Here is a 7,079-nt window from a genome sequence, read left to right as displayed (position 1 = left end):
TCCAAGAGACCTTGGGATGTGAAACCCAATGGTCACCACATGTACTATAAATGTATATCTCTTGTTAATAAAAATTGTACTCACATGATTTGTCTTTCATATTTCTCTCACTCTCCATGTGTGTTTAACATGGTATCAGAGCAGGCGATTGTTGGTCCTACTCCAATTTGAGCCATTTGTTTTGTGGCCTCTATCTGCATATCAGTTATGACATTTCTGTTCAGTGTCCATATCACTCCATTAATTCACTAACAGTCAGAAATTTAATGCTTTTACTTTGTTGCTTCCTTGGATTATATCTTTGTTGTGCCTAATCGAAATTCATGCACATCTACTATAACGTATTCTGCTTCCACTATCTTTAACCATTTCTCTGTCAAGTCTGCGCCTTCTGTGGCAGTGTCATATATGCGTTTTTCTATCAAGACTGTGCCTTCTGTCTACTGCCCCCTCAGTCGCTGCTGCAAATCTCTGAGAGTATCTGCGCCCTCTGTGCTCCCTGGGCTGTTCATAATTGTCCTCCCTGCGCTCTCTAATCATTGTTTGCACGTTTTTTTGGGTGTAACGTCTCTTGGACTGACAAAGAACGCCCAGCTCCTGGCGTCGCCTGCAACCAGCACCGTAAGCGCACAGTTTGAACAGAGCAACAAGCAAAATGCTACGTTGAACTGTTTTGAAGAACACTACTCCTGTTTTGAAGAACGTTGTCTCTTTGCTACTCGAATGATGCTCTCCGTTAGTTAACGCTGGTGAATCTTCCTACTCTCTTCGGCTGTTGTCTCCTGGCGAACCAGTTGTGGCACAGGCACGCCTTGCTAGGAGCTCTACGCCATTATTTGAACAATTCAGCTGAAGTTTCACCGTTTAAGGCATTGTGTCTCCTGCTCCCGCATTAGGATTGTCTCCTTGGAGTAAAATACAGGTATCTAGGTTTTGGGCTGAAAATGTAAAACGCACCACTGCGAAAGAAGCTTCTTCCACGCTCAACGCTGAGCAGACAGAATACGGATATGACTTTGAAGATGAAATTCCTGAGGAGGAGGCGGAGGCAACCGAGCATCAAAGGTTGAATTATATTAAACTGCTGACGATAGAGGAAGTGGAAAAGGTGCTAACAGACGTGAGGGCAGAAGATGTTAAGAAAATTAATGTTCACAGACAATGTGAATAGACCGATTACATGGTGTTTGCCACTGGCAGATCAAACTGGCATGTTCGAAATATTGCACAAGGCCTACTTTACAAGGTGAAGCAAAAACAGAAAGGCGCTGATAGGATGATTTTACCTGGCATCGAAGGCCGTGAAGGAGGAAAATGGTTGGTCATCGATACAGGTAGCATTATAGTTCATGCACTTGATGAGAATGCTCGTGCATACTAAGATTTGGAGAGTCTCTTGGACAAAGGAAAACCTCTGTTCTACAGTAATGGCGGTAGCGTCACCCTGGGCTTAAAGTTCCATAAAGAAGAATACCAAATTTTCCATCTCTCCATCAGAGTCTGCAACCTTGAGGAACCGGACAAGGAATACATATGGGGTTGGGACTGTGAGGTGAAATTTCAGTTTGTTGAGCATTGTCTTTTCCATAAGCAGTACATGTTTCCTCTCAAAATTTGTTTCTAAGATTGCGAGAAATTCATCTATCTCCGGAGCCCAAATTTCCTCATACTTGGAAGCTAGAAGCAGTGCAGTAGCACCTACTAATTGACAGTCGCTCCTTGATATATATTGAATAGAAAGATATCTATCAAGAATATTTGTAGTTAGATACAAAGTCTCTGGCATCAACCCAAACTTGTGATGTAGCTCAATCAACCAATTTATCAAGAGTGTTCTCATTTTTCCATTAATTTCTCGTTGACTGGGCATATAATCTGGCACGCAGCTCATGTGCTTTGTTCTGCGATAGAACTTATATATATCCTCAACATATTCAACCACCGCCAATTGATTATCAAGGTCTCCTTCATCAATGTTTGGCAAGGGATTCTCCTCCGCCTCAGCCATTTCTTCATCAAATGCAAAATCATCTCCGACATTGCGATCTTACACTCAGAGCGCTGCCCATATATATATTTATATGTATTCTTTAACGCTGATCAGTTTTGAGTATTACGTTGAATGTGTTGAATGCCTGTCTAACATGGCAGCTTGAAAGCTCGAGCGGGAATCTCACACTGTTTGGTAGCTCAACAGCACTTACAGAGCCTTGGCCTGGGCTCCCACCTTGCTCGTCTCATACTGATTGCAAAATTTGACAGTAAAACCAGCAGATGCCCTGGCACATTTGGTAACGTTACAGAGTGCCCTGTTTCCTTGTGTAGAATTGTTGGAGAATTTGATCAGATTTGTAAGCTGCGTTGCTCTCATATATTTCAATATATGATGAAGTCCTCAATAGAAAGAAACTGTGAAATATAGAATAGCGGCAGAGGTTTTCTGATTCAAAAGGGAAGGAGTATTTGAAGGATCCAAGCAAGTTTGCTGCTACCCCAAGTGTGGCATTGTATTTAAAACACATTATAATTTCTGTCTACATATATATGCATTGATTCCCTGATTCATTTGCTGCACATTTATACAAGATATTGCTGTGTACTGTAAGTGGATATTACTTTTCTGCATTAAGTAATAATTGTAATCAGTTTTTAAGGTGTAAATTTGACATTGAAGAAAAATGGCCAGAATCAGTGAAGTATTAGAGTTCATGAAAACTCTTATACAATCTACTGTTGATGACACATTACAAATTAGCAAAGGATCTCTCTCAGAAATTCAGACATGTCTACAAAATGCACAGGAAAAGATCGATTTTTTGCAGCTTGAATCACAGCTACAGCAAGAAGAGCTACATCAAAATAGTCATCATTCTGAATCTGTTTCTGTCCAGAACATTGAGACAACCATCCATCAGCAGCAAGTCAATATTGTTCAAGTTCATTCAAATCCAGTACCCAATAAAGCAGCAATTGTACATGCAGATGCAGAAACTCAATCTGCACTTCCCAAGCCCATCATCAAACCTTGGGAATAGCTTGTCCACAACAAGCACAGAACTGGTCTTGGATATGACAAGGAATTGTCCTTTCATATTCCAGACCATGCCAAGCCCATTCAGTTTTAGAGTGCTGGATTCATTCATGACAGTTCACCTGCACCTCATGACAGTTCACCTCCAGCTGTTCCAAACTCTGCCCCTCTTCCACAACAACAACAGATCATGAAATGCCAACATTGTGATCGAGTTGGCCATTTGAAAGATCATTGTTTTGATCTTCATCCATGTAAGCACTATCATAAAACTAGCCATTCTTCACACAGATGCTTCAACAACAAACACCCTGCAAGAACAAAGATTCATCTTGGATGGATCGCTTCTTAGCAATGGGCATCAACAGCCAAGAAGATATTCAAAACACATGTCAGAACTTGTTCCATAGTATTGCACAGTCTTGCAGTTGAGTTTTCTCCATCTTCTCACCTTGTATCTGACAGGGGGGGAAATGATGGTCATCTACAAGCTTCAAAGTCACATCAAGCAAGCCTAAGCAACAACCTGCCACACCAATTTCAGAGTTGTAGCCAGCGACAAAGATGCCCCTGAACATGCCTTCAGTTGGCAATCTGGGACACTTCCTCTAGCAGAAGACTTCAGCTTCTTGCCAGTTTCGGAAGCATTCCAGGAACAAAATTGAGAACACTTCCTCTAGCAGAAGACTCCAGCTTCTTGCCAGCTTTGGAAGAGTTCCAGGAATTGCACTAAGCATTCCAGAGTCGTTGGTTATCCTTAAACCATCACAGGTTGAGACTTCCCTTTTCAGGTTGAAGTTTTACCTTTTATGCGGGGTGAGACCTCCCTTTTATGGTTGAAGGTTTCCCTCTTTAAAACAATAGGATCACTTCCTCTAGCAGAAAACTTCAGTTTCTTGCCAGTTTTGGAAGAGTTCCGGGAACTGCACTAAGCGTTCCAGTGTTGGTGGTCATCCTTAAACCACCGCCCTTTATACCAATATTTTAGAGAGCACATTCAACCTAGTGCTGCCATGCATATTTGCACATTTTATATTACAGCTCTCTTCTTGGACTCATACATAACCCTTCGGATTAAGGGGGGGAATGTTGGACACCTAATCCTCAATGGGTTAGTGTGGAAGCCGAATGGACAAAAGGAGTCTAAGAGACCTTGGGATGTGAAACCCAACGGTCACCACATGTACTATAAATGTATATCTCTTGTTAATAAAAATTGTACTCACAAGATTTATCTTTCATATTTCTCTCGCTCTCCATGTGTGTTTAACAGAATGTAACGAGAATCTGGATGTCATATCATATGAAGATAGCGTGCAAGATGTTCAGACTACCGAAGATCCGACCATTCAGGATGCCATTTCAGATTCTTCTTCCTATGTTTCATGTTTTGAAATGTTCTTTGAAGAGGAAATCCACTCATCTGCTTGTTCAGAATTTTTTTATGACCAGGAGCATACTTTTTCTGAAGTATATTGTGAAAAGAGATCAGCGTCACAAGAAATGGACCCCTTTTTTCTTCAGCATGAGGTAAATCTTCATGTTTTTCAGGATCCAATGGCAAATCTGTTGCAGTCAGTAGTGATAGTGATTATTGCAGTATTCAGTGATGAAGGAGATCATGGTCAACTGTGTTTTTGGAAGCCCAGTTACCAGTACCTGCTGTTGACCAGAAGATCTAATCCAGAGAATCAATCAAGGAGGCATCTACTTGATTGGTTACATTGGAAGACACAGTACACATGATTGTACATATTGCATTAGTACGCAGGTGGCTCTCATCATGATTTGGAACCCTCGAATCTTGATGGACTGCTACCATTGAATAAGTTTTTTCAGTTCTTGTTTTAGTTAAGTCGGTCATGAGTCATTTCCTTTTACATTGAGTCGATTTTTTCAGTCATTGTAAGAACAAATCGGAGTCAGTTCGAGTCAAGTTTCAGTCAATAAATGAGTCAAGAGTTGCGTGTCGTTTGTCAAAATGATGACTCCATAGCCCAATGGACGAAGGCACTGTCTAGCTCTTCCAGAGATCTGTTGTTCTTAGCACCTCCAAGGAGCTACCATCCCCCATTGGAGCCAATGTTAGTGTCAGTCTTTCCAACCTTCTTCCAATGATCAAACATGCTCTTACAAAGTGGTTTTAAGGTGTCAAGGTCAAATTTTGTCATTTCAGTGAGTCTTCAAGTAAAATTTGATCACTAGGCATTAGGTCTAGGGTTTGTTTTCACTCCTTCCAAAGTCGTCCAAATGTTGGTCTATGTCACTATTCAGCCGAGTCTACCATCATTCTGAGGGTTGCCATCATCATGTCAGGTTCCAATGGGTCATTTTACACCTTGTTCATGCTTCAGTTGCGCCTAGGTAAGGTCATTTCCCTCTCCTAGGGTTTTGAAGGCAATTTCTCTTGGACGGTCAAATCATCGATAAAAATTGTATCCTGATGTTCATACACCTTCCCCTATCCTTAAAATACCTTATCAAACACTTCCCATCACTGAGATTACCCAAATTCCTCATTTTCGCACAAACCCTAGTTTCTTGCTACAACCTGGCAGTTTTCTAGGTTGGGCCTGTGTTTTGCCTTTTTGGACCCCTTCCCCTAACTCAATTTCAGATATTCCAATTTCCCCTACTTCCTAACATCCCTCCCTACTTCCCAAAATTTCCTCAAGAATTTAGAAGCTCCCTATCCCCTTCATTTCGCTTCATTTCGACAAATCCCTTGTTCCACACATCGGGGTAGGTTTCACTCAAATGATGTTTCTGAGCAATCAAAGATGAATTTAGGAAAACTGAGAGAGGTTTTTGTCCAAAATAGGCCAAGGAAGAAAAACCTCCTTCACATTTTACACAGGTGTCATGGTTTTAGAGAAATGTCAAAAATACAATTGCCTCAGGAGAATTGATGCACCTCTGAAGTGACCTTGGAAAAATCAAGTTTTCTCCTAGCTAAGTTGGCCAAATGACTTGCTTGATGAGTCAAATGATAACTAGACACAAATATATTTCCAATGAGCTATCATGAGCTCAATTTGGAGTTGAGGAAGGCATTCAAACGTTGACTGTAATAGCACTCTGCCTTGAGGCAGCCTCACTGGGCACATTTTGACCAGTCTTGGGAGATTTGACTTTTGACAGGGAAAATGAACTCCAAATTGAAAAATTCTGGTTGGGTTGGAAATTAGACTCAAAGAAATTTCCAACGAGCTATCCTACACCCAATTTGGACACCGGGAAGGCCTCCAAAAGTTGCCTGGAAAAGAGCGCGGCGCACAGAGGGAGCGCGGCGCACTGGGAGGAAATTTCCAGTGTAAATTTACACTGGCGCGGCGCACAAGGAAAAAAAGGCCTGAAATTGTGCCATTTTGCCTCAAATTTCTTGTGAAGCCCATCAAATTGCAAGGTAGGCTCTATAACATCACTTGTTTATCAAATTTTATGAGTGACATGGTGGTTATATGCCTATGATTGAATGCAACAAATTTCATAAAGACAACCACAAGAAGACACCTATTCAGTAGGAGATAGAGGCTGATTGAGAGATTTGGCTCGAGAGGATCCACATCCACTTAGAGAAGCTGTTGGCGAAAGCAAAAAAGAACAGGGATCACCATCACATCATGAGGATTCTTTGCATGATGAGGAGCTCATTGAGCATGATTTTGACCTAGTTGACTTGGAGGCACAAGATAAGCATAAATCCATACAACAAGTCATCAAAGAGAAGTATTCTCAAATCATGTAGGTCAAGGACAATTTGATAAGGGCCAAATTTATCATTTCATTCCTTGATCAAGAAAACAGTCAGCTTAAATCACAACATCTACCTTTGGAGAAAGAACAATTCAAAGTCAAGAAGCAAGAGATGAAGGGAAAGGAATTGATGGACCATGATAACATTGAGCACCATGAAGAACATGTGGCAAGAAAAAGGCCAAGAACAAGTTTTTCACCATGAGCATCTCAGATGTATATTTTCCCTCATCTTGACGGAAGACAAAATCACCATTGTAGGGAATGATTTCATGTTTTCAGTAGATTCCAT

General features: G+C 41.1%; 1 pseudogene; it reads left to right on the top strand.

Moving 5' to 3' along the window:
• The first annotated feature begins 408 nt into the window (after positions 1-408).
• LOC149189908 (uncharacterized) lies at positions 409-1,454 on the top strand (annotated as a pseudogene).
• The last annotated feature ends 5,625 nt before the right edge of the window (positions 1,455-7,079 follow it).

The sequence above is a fragment of the Pinus tabuliformis genome, chromosome 3_1, assembly GCF_031772625.1.
Source record: "Pinus tabuliformis cultivar Carrire ecotype Pingquan chromosome 3_1, CPIR1, whole genome shotgun sequence".
Lineage (NCBI taxonomy): Eukaryota > Viridiplantae > Streptophyta > Pinopsida > Pinales > Pinaceae > Pinus > Pinus tabuliformis.
This window is presented reverse-complemented; position numbering and strand designations above follow the sequence as displayed.